Below are 24350 nucleotides of genomic sequence, written 5' to 3'. Positions count from 1 at the left end.
CATGCGAGGTGATACTCAATGAATAACTAGATTATTTACAAAAATGATTGACAACATAACAGGATACAGAATATGCATACTAAGTGAGACAACACAAAAGACAGAACATAACAACAACAAAAATTATTTATAGCTGGAAGATAGTATTAAAATGCTGAACCTGTTTGTTAAGGTTTGGTTTGTGTTTATGAATATAAAGAGCCTCTTTGAGTTTGGGAGAGAAGGAAGTTTTAGCAGTGTCTAAGATAAAAAAGCAGGATCGGGTGTATTTAGAATTGCAGTTAGGGTTTTGTAGGTGTTTATAGACGTGTGAGTTTTTGTCAGTGGAGGTGTGTTCTTTGATCCTTGTGGCGAGATGTCTGGTGGTTTCACCAATATAACAGGAAATACATCCTGTGCAAGTAAATTTGTATACCACAAGGGATTTTAGATCACTGGGGATTGTGTCCTTAAAGTTGAAAATGTTTTTTATTTTATAAGAAGTGAACACCAGTTTTAGGTTTATGTCACTGCAGAATCGTTTGGCAATGTTGAGAAGTTTCTGTTCTGTAATTTGAGAGTAGTGTCCTATGTATGGGAGTTTGAAGTAATGAACGTTGGGTTGTTGTTGATCATGCAAATTGGTGTTCAGAGTGTTTGTAGTTTGTGAGTTTTGTTTGTTATTGTAGGAGCTAATTGTGCGTTCGATCAGATGTTGCGTTGAAGCGTGTTGGTGAGTTCTTTTAGATCGTTATTGAGGCCAACTTCGGTGTTATTGATTTTATAAATGCAATCTGAGTGTTTTAACAAGACCCGATTTGTACCGAAATGACGTAAAGCTAAAAAAGTTGGTCAAAAGGCCAGTGTAAGTTTTCTTGTGATAAACGGAGGTCGAAAACAGTAGATTTCTTAATAAGTATATCAAGGAAAGAAATTTTGCCATCTTGTTCCGTTTCAAAAGTGAACCTAATATTATTATGGCAAGAATTGAGATAATCGAAAAAAAGTTTAGCATCAGTTTCATTTTCAAACATGCAAAATGTGTCATCAACATAACGTCGGTAGAAAAGAGGTTTGTTTCCGCTGTAGTTGTTAATCCGATTAGTTTCGTGGTGGCCCATGAAAAGATTAGCCAAAACCGGAGCTAGAGGAAAGCCCATAGCTACCCCATCAATTTGATCATAAAATAAACCATCAAAGATAAAATGGGTTTGTGATGTAGCCAAAGTAAATAAATGTGTGAGGTCCTTTTTATTAATTGATCCCAGTGATCTAAAATCCCTTGTGGTATACAAATTTACTTGCGCAGGATGTAATTCCTGTTATATTGGTGAAACCACCAGACATCTCGCCACAAGGATCAAAGAACACACCTCCACTGACAAAAACTCACGATAAACATCGCGATCTTAACAGCTCTCCTCCACTTAGACCCATAGTTTCCTCTGTCAATACTTATAATTACAATTTAGCTAAATACTTATGTTCTCTGCTCAACCCTCTTATACCAGAAGACTACCTCACGAAAGATTCTTTCTCGTTTGTTGACGAACTATGTAAACTTGATAGCAGTGGACGATTCCTTATATCTTTTGATGTTGAAAGCCTTTTTACTAACATCCCTTTGAATGAGACTATTGAAATTGCGGCTAATCTGATTCTCGCCAAATACCCTAATTTTTCAATTAACAAATAGGACCTCACACATTTATTTACTTTGGCTACATCACAAACCCATTTTATCTTTGATGGTTTATTTTATGATCAAATTGATGGGGTAGCTATGGGCTTTCCTCTAGCTCCGGTTTTGGCTAATCTTTTCATGGGCCACCACGAAACTAATCGGATTAACAACTACAGCGGAAACAAACCTCTTTTCTACCGACGTTATGTTGATGACACATTTTGCATGTTTGAAAATGAAACTGATGCTAAACTTTTTTTCGATTATCTCAATTCTTGCCATAATAATATTAGGTTCACTTTTGAAATGGAACAAGATGGCAAAATTTCTTTCCTTGATATACTTATTAAGAAATCTACTATGTTTTCGACCTCCGTTTATCACAAGAAAACTTACACCGGCCTTTTGACCAACTTTTTTAGCTTTACGTCATTTCGGTACAAATCGGGTCTCGTTAAAACACTCAGATCGCATTTATAAAATCAATAACACCGAAGTTGGCCTCAATAACGATCTAAAAGAACTCACCAACACGCTTCAACGCAACATCTGATCGAACGCACAATTAGCTCCTACAATAACAGACAAAACTCACAAACTACAAACACTCTGAACACCAATTTGCATGATCAACAACAACCAAACGTTCATTACTTCAAACTCCCATACATAGAACACTACTCTCAAATTACAGAACAGAAACTTCTCAACATTGCCAAACGATTCTGCAGTGACATAAACCTAAAACTGGTGTTCACTTCTTATAAAATAAAAAACATTTTCAACTTTAAGGACACAATCCCCAGTGATCTAAATCCCTTGTGGTATACAAATTTATTTGCGCAGGATGTAATTCCTGTTATATTGGTGAAACCACCAGACATCTCGCCACAAGGATCAAAGAACACACCTCCACTGACAAAAACTCACGATGAACATCGCGATCTTAACAGCTCTCCTCCACTTAGACCCATAGTTTCCTCTGTCAATACCTATAATTACAATTTAGCTAAATACTTATGTTCTCTGCTCAACCCTCTTATACCAGACGACTACCTCACGAAAGATTCTTTCTCGTTTGTTGACGAACTATTTAAAGTTGATAGCAGTGGACAATTCCTTATATCTTTTGATGTTGAAAGCCTTTTTACTAACATCCCTTTGAATGAGACTATTGAAATTGCGGCTAATCTGATTCTCGCCAAATACCCTAATTTTTCAATTAACAAAAAGGACCTCACACATTTATTTACTTTGGCTACATCACAAACCCATTTTATCTTTGATGGTTTATTTTATGATCAAATTGATGGGGTAGCTATGGGCTTTCCTCTAGCTCCGGTTTTGGCTAATCTTTTCATGGGCCACCACAAAACTAATCGGATTAACAACTACAGCGGAAACAAACCTCTTTTCTACCGACGTTATGTTGATGACACATTTTGCATGTTTGAAAATGAAACTGATGCTAAACTTTTTTTCGATTATCTCAATTCTTGCCATAATAATATTAGGTTCACTTTTGAAACGGAACAAGATGGCAAAATTTCTTTCCTTGATATACTTATTAAGAAATCTACTATGTTTTCGACCTCCGTTTATCACAAGAAAACTTACACCGGCCTTTTGACCAACTTTTTTAGCTTTACGTCATTTCGGTACAAATCGGGTCTCGTTAAAACACTCAGATCGCATTTATAAAATCAATAACACCGAAGTTGGCCTCAATAACGATCTAAAAGAACTCACCAACACGCTTCAACGCAACATCTGATCGAACGCACAATTAGCTCCTACAATAACAAACAAAACTCACAAACTACAAACACTCTGAACACCAATTTGCATGATCAACAACAACCAAACGTTCATTACTTCAAACTCCCATACATAGAACACTACTCTCAAATTACAGAACAGAAACTTCTCAACATTGCCAAACGATTCTGCAGTGACATAAACCTAAAACTGGTGTTCACTTCTTATAAAATAAAAAACATTTTCAACTTTAAGGACACAATCCCCAGTGATCTAAAATCCCTTGTGGTATACAAATTTTCCTTGCACAGGATGTATTTCCTGTTATATATTGGTGAAACCACCAGACATCTCGCCACAAGGATCAAAGAACACACCTCCACTGACAAAAACTCACACGTCTATAAACACCTACAAAACCCCAACTGCAATTCTAAATACACCCGATCCTGCTTTTCTATCTTAGACACTGCTAAAACTTCCTTCTCTCTCAAACTCAAAGAGGCTCTTTATATTCGTAAACACAAACCAGACCTTGACAAACAGGTTCAGCATTTTAATACTATCTTCCAGCTATAAATAATTTTTGTTGTTGTTATGTTCTGTCTTTTGTGTTGTCTCACTTAGTATGCATATTCTGTATCCTGTTATGTTGTCAATCATTTTTGTAAATAATCTAGTTATTCATTGAGTATCACCTCGCATGTATATATCATATTTCTACTTTATATAATTCACAATGTAAATAATCTATTCATTCGCACTGAAGATGGCTTATAGTTAAGTCGAAACATGTTTGCCTTAAAAAATTTTGTTGTTTATTTTAAATGCGTAATTGCTCTTGTGCTACTCCGATCATATGATAAATTTATATATCCCACCCTTTTTCTACACACACCATCATTACCAGCTTTTTATATGCGTGGTTAGGACAGATATTTACATATACATACATTTATTTACATTAGGCTGGAATATCCCCAGGTCGTATTGTCTGTGTTCACTCAGCTACGATAGTTAATTGCGTAACACTATGTTAAACCTGTGAAACTTCATGCTTTCATGTTTCATTAATGACCACTCTGGGGCATATGTTAGACCTGTGAAACTTCATGCTTTCACGTTTCATGACTAATCAATGTTTGTCATAACCCTAGATTGAGAAACTGCATGCTTTCCGCCATGTTAATGATCAATTCTAAACTGTAAAGCTGCATACTTTTACGCTTCATTACTCACGACGCTGGGGCATATTTTAAACGTGTGAAACTGCACGCTTTCACATCGGCTGAATGCCTAGAATGGTCTCTTTATCATACCCAAAACCGTGAAACTTCCTGCTTTCAGGTCGTGTTAATAATCGGTCTTTCCTCATAATTGTGAAGCATGCTTTCATATTGGCTTAATGGCTAAAATGGTGTCGTTATCCTACCCGAAACCGTGAAACTCATGCTTTGACGTCGCCATAATGAGCAGTAAGAATACGAAATAAGAAAGACAGAATACCCCTCCAGTTCGCTTTCAGGCTGCTGCATAGCAGGTTGGTCCACGGGCTGCACCTGCTGAACGTTTTGCGGTACTTTGGCTTGAACTTGCATGGCGCCATCTTCGTGTCCACCGCCATCTGCTGCGATTGGATATTGAATCTCTGGCCTCTCTTCTGCCATAATTCTCCTGGGCGTGCGAAGGCTTCAAGGCAAGGGTTGCGTCTACCGGCCTGCACGCCAACCGTGCAACTGAGCAAGAAGATGGTCTTTATGATGCGAAGCCCTTTTATATTCTTCAGTGCATGTACTCCTCCCCTTTAAGGCATTTATAATTGCAAATTTTAGGTTATTAAGCCTTATTTCCGCTTTGCATATCATTATGAGTGTTGTGAATATTTGTTTATAGAAGTACAGGACCCCAAGGGACTGTGTTGCTAAAAACTATTTCACACAATTATATGCTTCCTGCTTGCCAAAAACAGTAGTGATGCACATGATACATGATACACAAAACATGTTGATCAAAAACAGACAATAGATGGGACTTCCATCAATAAATAAAAAATCCTTTGAAAATACACAAAGAATTGTGAATGTGACAAAACTGATGATCACAAAACCTTTGGCTTTTAAATCTTGCATTCTCAATAGCATATTCATCACACAATTGCGCTTGATCTCTAGCAATCCATTAGCAGGTCTCAGATAATTAAAATATGAGATGTGCTGGTTATTTTAATTTGTGATTCACTAGTTGAAACAATTATAAAACCGTAGTTCCATGCCAAAAATTTCACTCTGTGATCTACACTCTTATTGGTGTTATTGGTGTTTTGCCAACTTCTCTTTACTATGCTGCCGTTTCCCAAACAATGATTGTCATTGATGATATATTTAATGGTTTCGAAATCTATAATACAAATTTACACATATTTTGTAACTCGTTAACGAAGCACTGCTGCTCTTTAGAAATACTAACAAGTAGAGGACAGTGTTGTAAAGCTTGACAAAAATCGACAAACATAATTAAGAGATTCCATGTTCCTGTCTGTAATTTCTTAACTCTTATTAGTTAACATGCACCGAAAGACTTATAGCCTCATTAACGAACGAAACTTACATTGAGATTGTTGTTCCCCATAGCTGAGACTACCAAATTTGTTCGTTACCGTAACAAGTCGGGCACTCATTGGTTTAACGTTTACTGTAATATATTCATATACGAAAATTAGTTTGCACTGCTATTTTGCATAAGTTCTTTCAACGCAAATTGAATATTTTTGTTTATACGAAATCTCGAACTGAGATGAAAATGAGATGAAAATTTACACCAGCATTGCATGCGAGTTATGATTTTTTCTAACTTTTCACAATGTTGTGCATGCTTCGCGACGATCATATAAAAATAAATAGTGTCAGGTGCAGGTACATGGGATGCTTTGTCGACAATCCTATAGTAAGTAATCCTATGCTACAAAATTTATGGAAAATACCGAAAATATAACAAATTTCGAAAACATTGTAATTGACTATCGAACATCAACATGCTTACATGCATACATCGTCTCATTTGCAATTATTATACATCTATAGATGTATTAATAATAGCTATAGCCAATCACAATTAGAACTTTTACGTTTGTACCTTTGCATAACTGAATATAACGTCGCTTATGGTCTTTGGTGCATGTTAATTATTTCATCGCTGTCCTGGTCATCCGCAGGCAAAATTACCACCAACAGTGTACAGCCCACTCAACTGTAATGTAACTCTAACCACTACATCTACTCGGGGCTTCCCTAATCTTTGGATTCAGCGTTTTGGTTTAACTTTTATCAGCTTGTTGTACAAAGAGTAGTGTGTGATGTCGATTTCAGCTGCTGGGATGTTGGCAGCTGCCATCTTTGTCGCCATTACAACACCAATTTTCTCTAGGAGTTCCGTTCTATTGAAGGTTTGCTTTACTGGGCCATTCTGACATGTGCTGTCTCGACCAATCTCTCTTGGCTTCTTCCCTCGAGTAATCCAATCTGTGATGTTCAATTCTGCTTCTACCTAATACCAGTCGTTAGGTGTTGTTCCTTCTTGAACTTCCCCTATACACGGCTGCAAATGTGTTGAAACCATATGTTTCTTTCTGTATCATTGCCCATACAATTTGGGAATCAACAATATGGTAAAACTTGCTGAACTGATATCTTGACTCCTTCTCGATGAACGCTTTTAACCGTTTGTTTAGGACAGCTGCACATAACTCTACTCGATCAGTGGAGATCTTCTTTACTGGGGAAAGACGATTCTTAGATGCTACTAGACTACTTCGATATTTTCCATCATTACACTCCCATCTAGCATAAGAGCATGTGTGTGCATATTGCGATCCATCACTAAAGGTAACTAGAGCGGGGTCTGAACCGATGGCTTCACTTGGCTTGGACGTCTCTTGAACTTTACCTTTTCCATCTGGAAAAGATCTTTGAATAACTCTGTCCAACCTTGTCTGGACTGCTTTGGGACAGGGTCATCCCAATCAAGCTTCATCCTGCTCTCCCAAAGTCTATGCATCATCATCTTTGCTCAAACTGTAACAGTCCAGCCAATCCCATGGGATCACAAATACTGTTCACTTGTGAGAGATTTGCTTATTGAGGTCAGTTGGAATTTCTCTTGGGATTTGTTCTTCTTGAAGGCTTGGTCCAGTTCGCATTTTTCTCTTCTTTGAGGAAAAGTTGAGTTTCACAAGCAGTCCTCACCTGGAACCCGAGTGCGTTTCTTTGCTGAAATCTGCTGTCTTTCGCAAAGCAATGGTGGCAATGGTCCCTGCTGGCTTGTTTCCATATAATACGGTTTGGATTATATACGTATCCGGCTGTCTACTGGTGCCCATGTTGTGCCAAAGGAAGCGGTGCGTGTGTCGTTTGACAATCCCGATATTCACAGAGTGGTACATCTTTTTTTTGTCTCACATTATCGCGACTTTGTTCTCCCTTAATTGTACAAGGACTTCAAGTAAATTATTAAGCAAATCAGGCCCTTTAGCCCAATATTCATTCAAGATGTGTCCCATGTAGCAGGCACTGCTGTTGAATACGATTCGAACGGGTGTCGATTTGGGTCAGGTTCAGTACCTCATGAATTACAGATGAATTTGCTTGCTCTGCAGTTTCTCCTCTTTGGCTTTATTGTATGTGATGAAGTAAAGCGATGCAGCATTGTCCCATAAAACATTGGCCCATCCTTTACTGGTTTTAACCCTTTGAATTTGTAGAAGGCCAGTGCTATTGGTCACATGCTGAGGCAATGCCGCTCTTTCGCTCCATGGTGCATCCCTTTGCATCCATCTTCTCCGCAGGCTTTCTTTCTCTTGCATTCCGCTAGTCGATTGCCAACTCTAAGGCATCACCAACATGCCAATTTGCTATTGAGTTGATTAAATCTTTCTTTGGGCAACTTAGAGAGGTAAAGATTGCATGTTACTCTCCAATGATCACTATTTGGTCAAAGTAGGCACTTGGGGATGATAGGCACTTGCTTTCATCTGCATCTTCCTCAACTTTCTCGCTGAGATTGACTGATCCACCAATATATGGGGTGTTGCTTTGTAAGTTGCTGGAAGCATATTCAATTGTCCAGTTGAGCAAAAATTTTAAAACAAATCATTTCCCCTCGATATCTTCAATAAAGCAGCTACAAAAACAATAAAACTGCTACATACTACACACAATCACAACACTTGTAGAAATTAGCCTAAAAAATATGGCTCCAAAAACTACAAAATTCTATTGCTTAGAAGTCACTACTAGGAAACTCGTTAACAAAACAATTAGCTTGATTTTGAGAAGGCTTCTTTTTGGGTAATCAATTTGGAAAATTTGGAAAGGATGATTTTGAAGCAAGGGTAATTAATTAAGCTACATGGTAAGTAATAAGTACACCACGTTGTCTATATGTTATTAAAACTCTGACTTCTTTTCTGATAATCTTGTGGCAATTGAATTATATCATACTGAATTAACTTCTGCATATACAAACCTGGCGTGTTGTTCGAAGCAGAGACAGAGTTTTTGCCTCAGATGTTTGGCTCTGGGATGGAAAATGATGCACATGATGAAGACAAGGAAACCAAAAAGTAAACAATACCTGACTGCTGAGCCAAATGCCAGAATGCCTCTACTGGCAAATAAGACCAACTCACCACAGGCAACAAAAAAACGGAAAAAAAAACAGGGGAACAATCGAAGGCCAAAAAAGCGAAGGATAGTCACAAATAGATGATTGAGATTGCATAATGTTAGGGCTTAAAAATGTCAACCATTCATGCAAATTATCTTAAATTGGTATTTGAAGTCAAAAATAGATTATAAGGCAATATTTTATAAAACTTATCAAGCAATACAACAGTTCCACAGGTGTCTCATAACCTTTTTTTTTTATTTAGTCCAACTTTTTGTGTGCGCGTAGACTGAAAACAGTCTATGAGTTTGTGCAAAGAAATGCTAAAATAATGAATACACCAAATTTCGTTTGTTTACATTTGAGGTATATTGAGTTATTGTCTTTTGAAACAGGGAAATAGGCATTTTCAAAATATCATACCGGATGTTGATCATAACAATCATCCCTGGGAGTTTGTATGGCTATATCTTTGCGCGAATTTAACATATGGACACAGAAATACCACCATTCGAATCCTTGTATAAAAATGCATCTATATATGAAATTGTGCAAGTTCGTATACTAAACAAACAATGTTTATGGGCATATTCGGAAAGGTATCGGCTTTGGGACACAATCGATATTCTCCGGCAAATTTTATGTGCTAAAATCTCCTCCCTTTATCCCTAGAGACTTTAGAGCCTCAGCAATCGATTCTACATTACATAAATGCTCTAGAATCGTGAATTTCATTGGTTTACTACAGCAAGATCTCAGCCCACAGTGACTATGAATGACGCGCGCAAGCTCTGACAGGCTGCTATTGTTGTTGTTTTGCAAAGCGAACATGGCACTGTCGATTGACGAAGTTTTTCAGCGTTTATTTGAAGAAGAACCGAATGCTAACAAGAAAGGCCTGTCTAGTGACGAAGAGGATGACCTAAACCATCTTTTAGCTGACTCGGAAAGTGATTGAAGGCAAGTATTTACATATTTTTAGTGAACAGATGTCGCATCATGGTTGAAGGAGAAAATTTACATACAACGCAACTGCAAATGTTGACCTTTATTGCTCATGAGAATTCTGCCTAAAATGAAATATCTAATTACAACAATATCAAATATATACATAACTCCTAAAATATGGTAAATTTTGCAAGAATTTGGTGATATATTGCCACACATATTAAATGTTTGAACCGATCTCAACATGTATCAGCATGACGCATTGCCGTGGAATAGCCCCATGGTCCGGGCATTTAAATTTTGCATTTTTGTCTCAATTACAGTAAAAATAATACTATGCAAATGTATGCTGACGTTCTTATTGTGATTTCGTAGTGAATAGAGTGAAGAAGATCAAGATAAAGATGATGTTGAGGAGAGGGGGGGAGTGATTTGGGAGAGGGTGCTAGTGATTTGGGAGAGAGTGCTAGTGTGAGGAGCCGATCCCATATTAGGCAGCAGCAACCTGACCCCCCTACGGTTGCATCTACCATTAGGGGAAGAGGTGGTAGGGTTGGAGAGAGAAAGAGTACAAGTTCTTTGGATAGGGAACCTAGAGGGAGGGCTAGGGAACCTAGAGGGAGGGCTAGGGAACCTAAAGGGAGGGCTAGGGGTGGCAGGGTTGAGATTGCACCAGATTATAAATCATATAGTCATGCAGATGTTAAAAATAGCAGCCCTCAGGAATTCATTTTGTGGCCCTCTCCTAAGGGGAGGCATGACAACTGCCTTGGAATCTTTCCAACTTTTCATCACCTCTGAAATGAAAAAATCTGTTGTAGCCCACACCAACAGCTATGCCTACATAAAGATTTTAGGTGGGAGCCTTCAAACATATCTTACCACTGAGGGAAGCTCGAAAGCTACGAATGAAGAGGAAATCAATACGTTGATTGTAATTTTGATATATTTTGGTTTGGTTCGTGTTGATTCTACAGTGGAAAAGTATTGGAGCACAAAGTCCCTTTATCATGATCTTTGGGCAAGGAAAATACTCGCACGTAACCGTTATAAAGCCCTTATGGCATTTCTGCATGTGGTAGACCCTGCTAATGAGACCCCTGGTGATAAACTGGGTAAGGTTGATGAGTTCCTTGCATCATTCAAGGAAAGATGCCATCTTTTTTACCAACCTTACCAGAATATTGCAGTAGATGAGCGAATGGTGTCCAAAAGTGAAGTCCAAAGCTAGGTCAGGGATTAGGCAGTAATGAAGAACAAGCCAACCAAATGGGGGATAAAGCTTTGGGTCTTAGCAGATAGTTCAAATGGCTACACAATTGATTTCAATGTATATATTGGTAAATCAAAGCATGATGCACCATCAAGTCATGGTCTAGGGTATGATGTCGTTGTGAAATTGGTGAAGCCATATTTAGGTTATCTTTTCATCACCTAAGCTAGTCCATGATCTGTTTTTACAAGGCACTCTATAATCTGGCACATTAGGGTTAACAAGGAGGGTTTCCCCAAATCCATGAAGAATGTGAAGGAGTGGGCAAAGAAGAAAGATAGAAGAAGTATGCATTGGGAGAGAAAATCAAATGTCCTAATGATGCAATGGATTGACAATAAGCCAGTCTCATTAACAACAGCATTATCAATAAGATGGAAGAACAAAGTCTTCAACCACCTATAGCACTTGCAAGACACATTATGGCAAGCAAGCATTTGATCGGATCAATCAACACCATTCATGAACTGGTTGTACCTATAAAAAGCATCAACATCAATCTCTTCATACACACCACATGAACTGGTTGTACCTATAAAAAGCATCAACATCAATCTCTTCATACACACCACCTGTTTTTGTTTGTCTCTTTGCAGTCACTTTCTCATTAGCCGAATCAATTGATGTCACTAACAGTTATCTTCTTTTCAGCAAACATCATAAGGACAATCCAAACAATCCACTTCTGAATCGCCCAAAAAGTTATACTATCGTTGAATTTAGAGAAGAGATCATTAGACAGATTTGTGGAATAGCAGAATATGAGAGACACCTATATATGAGGCAGTTCAGCCTGTACCTCCACCTGATCAGTAGTGTACTGCTCATTTAGTTCATACGACCAAGGGAGTCCGACTACACTGCGTTGTATGTTATGCAGCGGATAGAGGACAGAGAAGGTGTTCAACTTTTTGCAGTGCGCCACAGTGCAACAAGTATATGCATGCAGGTGGAGAGTTTGGATTGTTTCAGTGTTTAACATAGTAGAGATTATGCTGGAAGGTTATGAATAATTCTGCTTTTGAGAATTAGGATGGACTTTGTCCAAAATCAAGTTTGTCAAACAATGAACTTTGTGTCATATTTCTCCATTGTGATTACCATTCATAGTTTGACATACATTTCTTTCAAACCTATGTTTTTTAATTTGTGATGAACTCTGTTTGATATAAATGCATGATAAAATGCATTTTATTTTCAATAAAGGTTTTTCTACTCTGTTGTCTATTATTTGAATTATGAATGCTTCGCTTCATCTACAATCTTAGTGTTGTGGGTATGAGTGCTTGTTTGTAAGATTGCAAGCTCCTGAAGGAGTGTAAAGACTTTTCTTTCACGTGCAGACCACAAAAATACCAGTTATATATAAAAATGTGGGCAGTAACATATTGGTTTGTGCTCTAGGAATTGATTTGCCAAAGTTGGGCATTGGTTAGTTTCGAACTTCTGAGTATGAACAGGCTGTGGATTGCAGAAATACGTGGAAAAAGTTAAATTCTGAAAGACTATTACCACCACTTTGTAATATACATAAATATAGGACTGTGGCATAGTTTCAAAATTGAACCTATGCAAATGTGTCCCATAACCAGATTTTAGCATTTCTGAGGTGTAAAATTCAAAAATTATAAAAAAATACATGCTTTTTATCAATTACCCTGAAACTTTGCAGAATTTATCCCAATATAACAAGGTAACTTTTCATTGAAACGATACTTTAACAATTCACGTTGTTTGGCCGTAACTAGGCAACATTCGAAAATTATCTCAAGTGTCTCAATATAATTGTGCAAATTTATGCAATTTTTCATCGCAAAATTACCTTTAAATTGGAAATAATTTTCTTAACTTGGTAGCCAACGTTACGATCTTTTGAATGATGTATTTTTCACCGTCAAACACAAAATGTACACCGAGAGAATCGCGTTAGAATCGAACGCTTCATTTGATCGGCAGGTGACAAAGAGTTAATCAACATAGAAGGACAGTCGTTGCCTGGTCAGCGATATAGTAATGGTGATGGGGAAGAACCTTATGGAACAAAAGAACCACTGTTGTGTTTGCATCCCATGGAAGAAAGACTAGGTGAGAGCAATGGTGGCCGAATACCAAAAAATTGATGAGCCCCTTAAGCCCTTTTTCTTTGCCCCAGAAATAAAAAAGCCTAACATCCCGAAGTCAGAGCCCTGGTAAGACAATATTTTTTCAAAAAAAAAATGCAGGAAATAAGCTTTCTTATGTTCAAATAATTTGTATGATATTTACACTTATTTACAATAGGATTTGAAACTACAATAGTCTGTGTGAGTAAGATAAGTAAAGATGTGAGTAAGATAAGTAAGGCAAGATAAATTTGCAAAGCAATTTGCACATTTGTGAAAGTTTCACTTAGCTCATTTTCTTTGAGATTGAGAAACATCAGTAACTCAATGGACTTTTTCTCGTCTTCCTTTCTCTTCACACGTGCTCCAGGTTGCAATGGCTCGAAGAAATAATAAGTAAACTGGACAAGCTCATTAGGGAAGGTTTCTTCCAAATCATCTGCATAGGCTTTAGCAAGATTTCTGGCAGCAGCTTTCACATCCTCGTCGGACATGCTGGTAAGCTGACGAAGAAAGCCAAATCTCTCGGATACGGTTTTTTAAAGTGCCACGGTTTTTTAACCATTATTTACAGAGTACAAAACTGGAGAAATTTTTTCAATCAGTTAAATCCTTATAGTAATGATGGTATCATGTGGCTTTTTGTTTCACATGCAACTTGATACAATTTTTAACTGTTTTGTAGATCTTAAAGGAAGCAATATCCATGCAAAGAGGGCCAGAATCGAGTTCTACCACTGAGCCAACCACATGCAAAGAAATTGACATATCAAACAATCCAAGCACTAGCCAAGAGAGGGATGATTTTATAACCCCTGATCCTGATCAAATTACTGCCTCATCCGAGTTGTCACCTGCATGCAGGGATTGTGAACACCTTTTAGCAGAGAACAAAAAACTGTCCAGAAATGTGACAACATTGAGGGCAATTGTAAAAAAAAAGACAAAATGAAGTCAGAACATACAGGAGAAAAAGTAGGAATAAAGTTACCTTCTATTGCAATTTGCAAATAAGTTTGGTAGGACAATTCTCAACTGCCTCTGATGTGCCCATTTTATTGTTTTATTGTAACAAAGAGTCCTTTAATTTTTAGTTAAAAATTTGGAATGGAGAATAAAAAGGGTAAAAACAGCTGCAAAGAGTCCAGAGAAATACAAAGGGGTAGAAGAAGCCATTGCTATTGAAAGTGATGAAAATGAGGATGAAGAGGAGTATGAGATGGATGTTGAATACCCAGAAGAGGAAAGTAGCTCTCAGGTATCCCAGTATGAAACAGAAACAGAAACTTCTGAAACTGAGGATTCAATTGACTTAGAAATGTAAGTCTACATTCATATGAATTTTTAAGAGTTCAAATGATTTTTTTAAAGTGCCTATATCACTTGTGGGATCTTAACGGATTTGAATAGGGCTTGAAAAATTTGTTCATAAGTTCTACAACCTTTTTTGATAAAATTAAGTAGTTTCGAAAATACGTCGGTTGGGGGGACTGGGACTCAGGAATGATTTGCAAACACGCCGTCTTTTTATAATGTAAACATGAAGAGTTTCACTGGCGATATAGTTTGCGCTTTTCAAGAAAAAAATGCAGGAACGGTGCGTTGTGATTCAAATCTGTAAAGATCCCACAAGTGATATAGGCACTTTAACTATGACAATTACAATTTTTTTACATTCTTATTATTTGTTGAATGGTTTATCTTGCAATTTCTTTATCTTATAGTTTACCTCGGGCAGGCACAAACCTTCATGTAATCAGGAGATGGAATGGCATAGTCAGCCATGTATGCCTGATTCCAAATCACAAATAAGAGCAGGTAATTTCCTCCTAAGCTTCTCAATACTAGTTAGTAGAGGATCACCTGGGAAGACTCTAAAGCTTTGCAAACATATGGGACTTGGTTGCATCAGTTTGAAAACATACTACATATATTAGAGGGTAAGTAAAAGGGCATAAACATGTATATAAATAATTCAAAATGGGTTGCCTAAATACTTTACCAGCATGTTCCTAACACTTCAATACCGGTACTATATTTATAGATGTAATAAGATAGTACTGCAATAGTATGAACTTATACAATTGCGAACTGTGAATTAAAACTCGGCTCAAGTAACAAAATAAATTGGTCATTCCCAGTTATACACAAAGGGTACTTATAAATAAGGGTAATTACTTTTTCTGGTTTAGGATAAATTATTTCCAGCAATCCATATCTATTGGGAGCAATACCAAAAAAATGCTTTAGAGAAAATTAAAAAAGGTGGTGATGAGATTGTTGTTGCTGGAGATGGCAGACATGACAGTATGGGTCATGGTGCCAAGTTCCGTGCTTATATCATGTTCTGTTGCAATATACTTATGACAGACCTGCCAACTCACCCGGTTTTATCGGGTGTCACCCGATTTTTAAACAAATCTCCAGATCACCCGATTTACGATCGCATTCACCCAATTTTCATTTATCAGTTTTCTGAGTTTTCCTGCAGGTTCTTCAAAAATTTGTTTACTAGTAATAATATTTCCTTCAAAAGTGCCTTATTTTAAAAGTTGTCTTATTTTTTGAATTTACCTGCTTTCGATCGAGTACACGATTTTCTATCGCCCTTGTCAGCCACAGCAGAGCAGGGCCATGGGTACTCAGGGTAAGACACATTTATCCACCCGTATCCCCAAAGCCACAAATTTTATATCCACAATATAAAACAAAATGGCGACCCAGGCGAGCAAACGAGCGTGCTGCAGGGAACCGGAACATGAAATATCTGATGGATCTGGCACAGATGAGGACGAACCGTTGGTAAAAACGCGAAAATTTGATGGATCAGCCAAATATTCTTGCTCATATAATTCTGCTTGGGCACAGAAATACCCTATTCGTGCGGTTCCTTTCAAAAAGACAATGTTTCACTGCATTCCTTGTGGTAAAAACATTTCCTGCTGCCATCAAGGTTTAAGAGATGTAAGAGTTCATTGTGAGAGAGATAGCATAAAAAAAACGTGAAAGGCTTTAAAGAACAAACGTCAATGACAAGTTTTGTGAAATGTGGAGGAGAATCGACCACTGAAAGTAAAACGAGAAAGGCAGAGGTGATGGTCACTAACTTTCTAGTCCAAGACAACCTTCCCATTGCAACTGCAGATCATCTTGGCCCCTGGTTTAAAGCTATATATTCCCAGATAGCAAAATTGCCTCTCAATATGCCTCCGCTCGAACAAAAACATCAGCTATTCTTAATTATGCTATGCGACCACATTGCCATGAAACACTGGTGGAACACTGTGAATCTCATCCTTTCAGCTTGGGTACTGATGGATCCAATGATAATGGACTGTTAAAAATGAACCCAGTCGCTATTCGATTATTTGATATTGCACACTCCAAAAAAGTTACTAGCCATTTTTATGATATCTGCACAACATCGGGAGAGGATTGTGGCAAAGCTTACTCAATATTCGATGCCATACATGAAAAATTTGATGCTGATTCTATCCCTTGGGACAATGCTATTACCCTAAGCGTAGATAATACCAATGCTATGATTGGTGCTCATAATTCCATTGCTTCAAGATGCAAAGAGAAGAGCCCCAATATCTTTATTGCTGGATGCCCCTGCCACCTTGCTCACTTAGTTGCCAGTCAGGCAAATGATTCTTTTTCTCAAATTGCTGGAATAAATGTGGAAGATGTTCTTATCGACATATTTTATTGGTTTGATAAGAGTTCAAAACGAAAAGGAAAGCTTGCCGAATACTTTGAATTTTGTGACCAAGAATACCAGAAAATCCTCAAAAAGCATAAAAGCATATTTCAGTACATTGGTTATCTTTGGAAAGATGTATGGATAGAGTTTTGAAGAAACTTCCAAGCCTCAAATCGTACTTTGAATCAGAACATTTTGCTGATGCCCGCTTTCAAAGACTTCATTGCTGCATTTTCCAACCCAATTTTGGAGCCAGTCCTTTTGTTTCACAGTGCTTCTATACAGCTTTTCACTAATTTCAACAAATTGTTATAACGCGAAGAGCCAACAATTCACATTTTACAAGATGCTATGCTTAGCCTAGCTAAGAAACTAGCCTCTCGTATTGTTCTGCCGACTGTTGTAAGGGATCAAGCTGTGACACAAATTAACCTGGAGGATGAGGAAATCTTTAAGCCAAAGAGTCAAATTTTTATGGGAGGACTGACCAAGACAAAACTATTGAAGCTTTTAAATGATGGTGACATTTCTCAACTGATGTACAATAACATTATTGATGCTGCTCACTGCTACTTTAAATATGCACTCATGTACATACAACAGAAATTTCCTTTGAATAATGAGCTACTTGCAAATGCCAGGTGGATTGATGTGTCAAAGAGGATTGAAAGCAAATGGAAAAGTGTGGAATACTTTCTGGAAAGGTTTTCAAGTCTTCTAATTGACATACCACAAGATGCTCTCTTTGATGAATTTTCTGATTATCAAACCCTAACTGATAATGACATTGGCAAAGCTGCATGGGAAGAAGCAAAAGTAATTAAAAGCGAGGCTGATGAGGATGGATCTTCACCAGTTAATCATTACAGAGTAGACATATTGTGATGGCATATTGCCAACCTAAAACTTTCTGGTACAAACACTGCGTTTTCAATATCTTTTTCGTGTTGGGGAAGTAGTTGTTGTCCTTCCTTATAGTAATGCCGAAGAGGAGCGGTTGTTTAGTATTGTCAGGAAGAATAAAACTCTCGGTCATCATTGAAGCTTGATGGCACTTTATCAAGCATTCTTGCAATGAAATATGCATATCCAAAATCTGAAGTGCCTTGCCACCGTTGGATACCTGATGAAAAGATTTTAAATGATGCAAAGAAGGCAACATCTTGCTATAATAAGTCATAACAGATCACATTATTTTTTAAAAGAGTACTGTATGCCCTAAGAGATTTATTTAATTGAATTAAAGGTAACAGAGTTTGTTGTGAAGTCTCTAGTTGATTCAGGAAATCTCCCAGGGGCGCCGTGGGTGTGCTAATGTAGTGGTGGCCAAAGGCAACATTATTCTGACCAGCACGTTTTTTTTCCGACATCTTTATACGAAAAAAGTAACGAATATTGATAAAACTGACAGGAGGTTTTGAGCAAGGACGCGCATGCATTTGCTATGACGAAGATCACGAGCTACGCTTCATGCACAATGAATATGACAGATAAATATTCACGTCTTACATACGCTTTTCAATTGAGTAGTTGAATAATTTTTGACAGTTAACTGTTTTTGGGAAAACTGTATTACAGAGATTTCTAATCCACGTGCATTAACAAATAATGCCATACGTTATTTCAGGATACTCTATTATAGCTTTGTAATCTTAGTGGATGAGCATACAGCGTATTCTATACGCAACATTTGTTTATAACCAAAATATAAACATATTCGCAATTGCTTCAATCCTCTCGTCAGTTTAGTTCTTCCGCTGTACTATCGTGCTACCTTATCTTTGTATAAACTTCAGGAACCATTTGACTAAAAGTACTAACTTGAAAAGAATTTGCTGTAGCTTCAGCATTCTGATACGGAACATGCTGGTGTTTCTTTAGACGGTCAACATATAATGCAATAAACTGTATAAACTCACTGAACAATAAATGCGGTCGATGATACATCGCCATTCATGATTTTATCGCGCCAATCTCCGACATTTCGAAAATTACATTCCTTACGTAATGTTATATTAATAGAAAATATGTTTATCGGAAACCGTAAACGTTCGGAAGAAACAGCTAGTTTAGCCTGCGGGACAACAGTATAATAAAAAATTGGGCTAGTGTCGTACCATATAATAGTAGAAATAACCATGTCTATTTTCTGATAGTTCAAATACTTTTGGGTTGTTCAGCATAACACAGCCACAAATGCAAAAATAGCTTAGTTTCTGTTATGATTGATATACTCCGACAACATGCAATGTTAGTAAATTTCCGACAGGTTTTAATCCTGGGGGGGCCATGGCTCCCCCGGCCACAGCGCCCCTGAAATCTCCAGATATTTTGCAAAATCTCCAGATTTTGTAAAGATTTTTTTTACCATCACCAGATTTTAGTGGGTCTAGGGTTGGCAGGTCTGCTATGATAATTCACTTTGGGATTGTTCAGGTACCTAAATATAGCATAACATACTCTTGTATCTAAAATGTAGTCTTACTAACATTATTGATAATGTATTGTATTTTAATTAAATTTAGAGAAATGAAGCTGGAAGCACTCCTGCCATGGAATTCTTGGTTTTCAAGAAGTGCATAGACGACCTTATTGGCTGGGACTTGTTGATCACAACATTCATTTCTGATAGGCACAAGTCTATCTCCAGTCACATGAAGAAAGTGTTAAAGCACATAACACACTATTTTGATATTTGGCATCTAAAGAAAAGTGAGTGAGATAGGTGAACATTGAAATGGTGTTTACTAATGATTTGAACTAGTTGTTTCAAGTTGAAACAAGTTGTTTCTATTTTCATAGAAATTCGTAAAGTGCTGTCCAAGATAGCAAAGGAGAAAGGCTTTGAAGACTTAGCTGAATGGATCAAGCCATGTCTAAATCACCTTCACTGGAGTGCCATATCAACATATGATGGTAATGGCTTGGTCATCTGGGCCAAGTTAAAGGCATTTATGAGTCATGTTGTGAATGAGCACTGTGATTTAGAAGATCCTCTCTTCAACCAATGTGCTCATGGGGATATTGGTCCTAGAAAATGGCTAACAAAAGGTAATCTACTTGTACATAATATATCCACAGAGCAAATTTGTGTATATTAGGGGTACCTAATTTTTTGTCACTTTAAAATGTAACATTCACCACATATAGGAACCTTATTACATGATCGACTGTGTGCAGAGCTGACAAAAAAAGCCCTGGTCGCTGCTATAAAGAAAGCTTCGCCATTAGCTCAAACTAGTTGTCTGGAAGGTTTACATTCAGTGTTAAACCACTTGTTCAACCCAAAAATGTTGGCATGTTCGTACACTGGAATGTATTGCCGGTATGTGTACTCAATGTATTTACTCTATGAACCAGTTTTAATCTGTGTACACAGTCCTTATTGCTAGTGATATTGCAAGTACTATTGCAAAATATTATTTTTCAGGTTACTGTATTTTCAGTACAGGTATAACACCAGATATTACATTGTTTTGCATCATGGTATAGCAGTAGACAGGATCAAAACATCCTTGAGACATACACTATTATAGTCATAATTTATATAAAATTCCAATCTGGTAGGCATATCTTAGCGGCTGTTCATTTCAACTGCAACCTTCAAAGAGATGTTCAGCTACACAAGAAGACCAACCAGAAGAGGATTACAGTATCATATCCGAAGTTCAAAAATGGTGAAGCAGTTGTTTGAGATGTCAGAGTAAAGCCAAATTTTGGTAAACTTTTTTTTTCTAATTTTATTATCCAGCATGCATGTTCATTGCAAAAAATATACTTACACACCTTCACTAATTTTAGCCAAACACTGTATATAACACTGTATTGATCCATGAACAGTATATACTTATTGATCCATGAACGGTGGTATATCACATGAATAAATACTTCGATTTGTACGGAATATGTTGAAGAAATATTTCAAACTTTGCTCAATGCTACCAAGGACAATCTGAAAAAGGCAGCTAAGCAACTCAAAGAGAATGCTCCACCTCCTATGAATGTGATGCTTAACAAGCAATCAAAAGGTGAGGCAATTAAAAAAAAAAAATGAGAGGAAAAAGATGATTGTGAAAGATGTCCCTCCAACCACACCAGGTATTTATTTGTAAACATGGAAACCATTATTTTTACTATACTGAATTGTGTCTTTGTGAAGTTGTCACATATACATCCACTGTAATCAAGCATGGTTGCTTTTTTTCAATTACATTTCTTACTGTAGTTTCACAAGTTGCACTGAAAAAGACAAAAACAGCACCAAAATGCAGGGCATGCAAACAACCCATAAAAGGACACAAATTTGTAACAGACTGTCCAAGGAATGCAAAGAGCACATGATAGTGATCACAAACAAGGCATTTAAGGGAGGAAAACACATGAGACATTGTTTCACATTAGACTATTGCTAATATTACAGAATAATTTACGTTATTTTGTAATAAACAGGGGGATTTACTGGGTGGATACTTTGTAGGGATATATAGGAAGGTTACTTATTGAAAGAGTGTTGCTTATTATTGAATGGGTTTAATGGGGTGGGATTTAATTTAAGGGTTGTTGTGATGAACACTTACTTTAAGACCGATTACTAATTTATATATTCTATTACTAGTGATTTACATTTGATTGACATTTAATTACATAGGCTTAAAATTGGGGTATCATATATCTGCATGGACATGATTAGAATGAAGGCAATTGATACAAGTTAAACTGCTAACCTGAGGATCTAAACCGAACTGTAGAAAAAAGTAGACGTTAATGCTAACCTGTAACTGTATTAAATTATAATTTTTGCCACATGTAATAATTTTCAATTTAATTAAATATTTCATCCTCATCCATTTCAAATCCAGTGAATGTTTCCTCTGTTTTAAGTGGAAATTTTTTTCTTATTGCATGATATGCACATGCAGGCAGTGGGATCCTTTTCCTTCCAATTACACCATACACCAACCTTGTAAATTTCCTGTATGCCACACTTTGTAAAAACCTGGAAGATATGAAGAAGAGTAGTATTGACAGCATGCAAAAACTATTTCAAGAAAATATAATTCATGGCTATAAGAACAACTATAAGGGCATCCATACTTTCCAAATTTTGGTACATTAAACATTCTTTGTGAAATAAAATTTTATGATGTAAGAGATTTGTAAAGATGCACATTAGCAATAACTGTTACAGCAACTAAATGGATAACAGCTCACCTTTCTTCACCACCCAATTGTTTGTATCGTTGTTTATTTTTCGTCTTAAATGTCCATGCAGCCATTCGTAAACTCCATTTCTCAAAGCAAACAGGTCTGAACCCTGGATGCTGTGTAACACAGATAAAGTTGTCCTCACTGCACAAGGCCTCTTGGCATCTATCCAGCTCACAACAGTAATTGCATTCTTCCCACTTGCTTAAAAACTCTAGGCTACAATTTCCACATTTGCACCTAATAAAATGTATGTAAATTTACAAACATAATGACTTTGCTTATTAAGAGCCCATATGCCAAAATGTAAATAAACAAATTGAAATTGTATCGTATAGTTAGTATAGTATCATTCACCATTGATGTTTAATAGTACTCACCATTCCTTAAGCTCTGTCGTTCCATGCAAACGCTTCAACATATCGTCCTTTAATTTTCTCGTTTGCCCTCAAATTTTCTTCACACTCTTTCGTCCACTCGTCGTCTGCAAAGCATAAGCGTCATCATCACTTGAAAACACAAGACTATCAGAAGCAGTTATTTCGTCAAATGTCCCAATTTACTGCGCTTCAGATACATCGGTTTCTAAATTTTCTAGCTCTGACATTTCGTCATATTCTGATAAATAATCGTTTTCGGATGCGAACGATGATGGTTCGGAAGATGAATCCGTCGAAGACATTAAAAAAACTAATAAAATACCGCCAAATTTTGTTGCAAAAGAAGAACTTCTTTGTAAAATATAGATTATTTGAGATACTTTATCACACGAGTTTACCAAATGACGTCACACTACTCTCTCACCAGTCTCTCAAAAACTCGGTCGTGGAACAAATTTGTTAAAACTTTGAGAAGCCATAAAATTGCAAGGATTTAACCGAATGAAAAAATTTTCCCGTTTTTTTACTCCATAAATAATAGTTACTTATTTAGTAAAAAAAAAATTGGGGGGTTAGTGGCATTGATTCTTTGTTTCAGAGCAGCACAGGTATGATCGGTAATGGTATAAAACACTTGCACACGAAATTTTACACCAGCCTGCAAGACTTGTATACAGAAAGATTTGTTGATTTCGTTGGCAAGTACGTCTTGAAGCATTTGCATTATGCTATGGCCACACTTTTCTGCACCTCTCTTCTCATAATCATCAAAGTCCTCTTGAAGTTGCTCCACAAACATCAAAAGCAAATCTAACAAATTCGCAGCAGAGCTCAATGGTGAACCGACTTTCTGAAGAGAACAACTTGTTTTCTGAGACCGTTGTAAGATGTCATTCCACAATTCGAGTAAAATTGCAGTTTCAAGCTTTTCAAGATGTTTCAGTAGGCCAGATGCTTTGTTTCTTGTTTCCACCAATTGGTCTAGGTAAGCAACAATTTCTTTTAGGGCATTCTTGTTCTGGTCATAGCCATTTTTCAGTGCTTTCACCACATCACCTCGTGCTGACCAGTGTGTCTCAGACAAAGATTTATCGACAGGCAGTCCCTCAAGATTCTTCTTCAGAATTGCCCAGCGATGAGTAGTCCCAAAAAAAATTGTAGAGATTCTGGATCAGGTTAAACATTTCACTGGCATCTGAACAGGCCTCTGCTGCATGTTTTCTCACCAGATTGAGCGAGTGGGTAGAACAAGGAACATACGCCGCATATGGTGAACTTGTTCGAACAACAGCTTGCACTCCTTTGTACTTTCCGCTCAAGTTCAACGCATTGTTAATACGACTGTCCATGACATCTTATTATTGCAATACCCTGCTCAGCCAGAAACTTCAGCAAATAATCGGCAATTTAGGCTCCAGTATGACCAACCATGCATGGGTAGAAATGTCAGGAATTGCTCGACAGGACCAGTGGATTTAACATATCGGATTGTTACTGTGAGTTGATGAACGTACATTACATCTGGGGTGGAATCAACAGATACGAAATAGTTAATCAATTACTTGACTTTCTTCTACAATGGTGGAAAAAACTTCTTTGCCCATGAGAAAAAATAATCTCTTCGCAAATTGACAATGACAAATAGGAAGTGTGT

At 37.1% G+C, this 24350-nt stretch overlaps 2 pseudogenes; one reads left to right on the top strand and one right to left on the bottom strand.

Annotated features, from left to right (window-relative positions):
- Nucleotides 1–355: 355 nt before the first annotated feature.
- Nucleotides 356–21223, top strand: LOC114531226 (annotated as a pseudogene).
- Nucleotides 21224–21932: 709 nt separating this feature from the next.
- On the bottom strand, nucleotides 21933–22931 carry LOC114531225 (annotated as a pseudogene).
- Between the last annotated feature and the right edge of the window lie 1419 nt (nucleotides 22932–24350).

Source organism: Dendronephthya gigantea, unplaced genomic scaffold (genome assembly GCF_004324835.1).
Source record: "Dendronephthya gigantea isolate DGI-Jeju-01 unplaced genomic scaffold, DenGig_1.0 000069F, whole genome shotgun sequence".
Taxonomy (NCBI): Eukaryota; Metazoa; Cnidaria; class Anthozoa; order Malacalcyonacea; family Nephtheidae; genus Dendronephthya; species Dendronephthya gigantea.
Note: the sequence above shows the minus strand (reverse complement) of the source record. Positions and strands in the feature narration are given on the sequence as shown.